This window comes from Bidens hawaiensis, unplaced genomic scaffold (assembly GCF_021521415.1).
Source record: "Bidens hawaiensis isolate Kalapana, Puna unplaced genomic scaffold, B.hawaiensis_p1.1 tig00046853_1, whole genome shotgun sequence".
NCBI classification, from domain to species: domain Eukaryota; kingdom Viridiplantae; phylum Streptophyta; class Magnoliopsida; order Asterales; family Asteraceae; genus Bidens; species Bidens hawaiensis.
The window spans coordinates 2,229-5,137 of NW_027506005.1; the positions used below are offsets into that span (position 1 = coordinate 2,229).

The 2,909-nt window shown below is 33.6% G+C and overlaps 1 pseudogene across 1 annotated transcript; it reads right to left on the minus strand.

The window, feature by feature from the left end:
- Nucleotides 1–392: 392 nt before the first annotated feature.
- On the minus strand, nt 393–2,298 carry LOC143616348 (squamosa promoter-binding-like protein 8 pseudogene; annotated as a pseudogene). The gene is made up of 3 exons (XR_013150648.1): nt 1,640–2,298; nt 502–662; nt 393–418 (listed from the first exon to the last, which is right to left on the minus strand). The product of XR_013150648.1 is annotated as a squamosa promoter-binding-like protein 8 pseudogene (transcript).
- Nucleotides 2,299–2,909: the final 611 nt, after the last annotated feature.

Genomic DNA, 2,909 nt, shown 5'->3' on the forward strand with positions numbered 1-2,909 from the left:
GCATGCATATCGATAGTATACAGAACGGCGCTTTTCAACATTTTCAATACCGCACCCTATCAACCATATCTCAAGACAAATGAGTGGAACATTAGATTTGTCGACGACGTGAAGTCTTAGTTTTTGTGGTACCAAAAATCTTAGCACACAATAGATGATAAAAGTATGCATAAATAAAGCTAGATTCGATAATTAATTTCATATGTATATAATAATTAAGCTCATCAGTCTCTTAATTCATAGCTAAAATTCGAGGAAATAAATTATTTGTCAAATCACTCTAAAATATAATTACAGAGTTATTTTATAACTAGCTAGTCACCTAGTTGAGGGATGTGATCACTGAAACTTCCATGATGGATAAACCACTAGCATTGTACCAACCACCAAGATTAAGCTCTCGAATCCGGTTCATACCCTAAAAAGATTATACAAGAAGCACAAAGTCGTGTGTATTAATAGATATAATTTGTGAAGAAAATGTAAATAGTTAGGACTTACCTAATATGATCTCAGAAGATGAACTTTGAATGTTCGTGACAGTGAAAAGAGATTTGTTGTTATCTTGATTTTGTGATGATTTTCGACGCCTACGGTTGTGATCGGCCAATCTTCTTCTACAACTTCTCTTCCCGTTATCGAATTCCGACAAAAGATGGAATCTTTATCGCATTACAAACAAATAATTTAGCTTTCTTTTGAAGAAAACAAGCAAGTAATAAATAGTCATTTACTAGGTGTAGCAACTAATAAATCAAATCAATAAAAGGGTGTGTACTTTGGGCCTTATCCTATAGAAGCAAAAGCAAATAGTACGTAGCACGCTATCAGTGGGTAAATTTGCAGCTTATCTGAGAAACAGAAATTTTTACGGACCCAAATTGCCCTCGGGATCAACCCCAAGTACACCAATCATTGTGCTCAACACCCAAGGGTATTTATGTCCTCTTCAAAAAAATTACTCCATAAAAATGCAAAAAATACCTGTTTTTATCTAACTTCTTATATTAAGAACAATAATATTAATCAAAGTCGGTTATCTCATGGTAAAAATAGAAGGATGAGATCAGATACACATAAAATTAACATACTATACATACAAATAATTAGAGTAATTATAATTTTAAACTAAAGTAATTATGTTATAAAAAATAAATAGTGTAACAATAATTACTCTAGTTCAAAATTTATAGTGTAATAATACTTATTCTACTGCAAACTATATTATCTTAAACACATAATACATAAGATCAAAACTAATTAGTTATGTAAATGCAGTATTGTTAAAAAAAAATATATGATAAATATTACGCTAAAAAAGACCTAACCGAAAGTAAAAAAAAAAACCAACCTTGAACCATTTGACGGTTTCAAACTGATTCGTAAATTTTATGAAGTGGATATAATTTTGAAGGGTAAAATTGTAAAAAAGAAAAACAACCCATAACAATATTGATAAAAAAAACCCATTACTAGAGGAAAAAAAACCATAGTAAAAGATTAAAAAAATTAACTACGAAATAAACAAATTAGCCGTTTAAACAGTTTCACAGTTTAAAATCAAATCATGAACACCATACTTTAATAATAATAATAATAATAATAATAATAATAATAATAATAATAATAAACAACCAACCTGCTACACTGTTGACAGAATCGCTGAGTCAACCCGGCAGTGAAGACAGTGGAAGCTTTGGAGTGAAACTCACACACTTTATGCCGGCGGTGGTAGTGTTTCACAAGGGTAAGATCGGCATAACACCCTTCCGCCTGACACCTCGGCGCCACCGGTTCTACCGGTCTGGACCGGCAGTACAACCGGTTCACAAACTCATCCTCCGCCGACGAGAAATACGTCCGGCCACCCATTCCCAAGTTCAACCCAATCCGGTTAATGTTATTAAAGTCTACACCAGAACCTGCCGGTTCTTGTTTTGGCATGAACATGAACCCGGTTTGACCATTTAAACCCTCCGGTTCAAGCGGGTATGTGGAGTAGTATCCGGTGTAGGTTGGTGGGTCGTGAAGAGGGGTGAAATGGGTCGGGTTCGGGTTATGGAGGAAGAGACTCGGGTCGAGGTATTGTGTGTTGGTGGTGGTTTGGTTGAAGTAGTGATCGTAGGTTTGTGAGTTGGGTGGGTTGACGGCGTCGTTAAGGATGATCGCCGGTGGGTTAAGGTTAAGGTTTCCCCATTCATAGTCCAACATTTGAGGTGAGTTATGAGTTTGGTTTGGTTTGGTTTGGTTTGGTTTGTTGTTGAGTTGCAAAGGATATGTAAAGGTGTCATATGTTGATTGTTGGGCAGTTTAATGGTAAAAAAGGGAGAGTGGAGAGTGGTGATATTATTAAGGTGTAGGAAAGGTTTACAAGATGGAATGCATAATGTACAAGTGTTTCAAGTATGAGGTATTGGGTTTGGAAATTTTGGTTCTGGAGAAAAGAAGTGACATACTTTCGTTGGTCACATCAGTTGTTTGTAGGTACTCATACAAAGAATAGTTGTAAATAACATGGTAACAAAAGTCTAGAAAAATGATAAAAGTAGAGATATATGAAAGTTATTTTGTTCTACTTAAAAATCAAATTAATTAACAGGGCATTCAAATGATATTATTTGTAACACCCTCAACAAAAAATAAAAATAAAAATAAAAATAATGAATTTTATAAGAAATTAGTCCCAACTTTTACATCTATTATGTGTCATAAAACCCTATTCACATCACAACGTTTAAATAAGGATAAAGTTTAAAGTGTATACAATACATAGAAGTCACATTTACAAATGGCATTATTCCAAAAATATTATGTTGATATATAATTTGATATCATTATGATTTGATTTGATGTCACTAAATTCTAATGGAAATGATTATTTCTTTTAAGCCCGTTCGTTTCAAGGATTT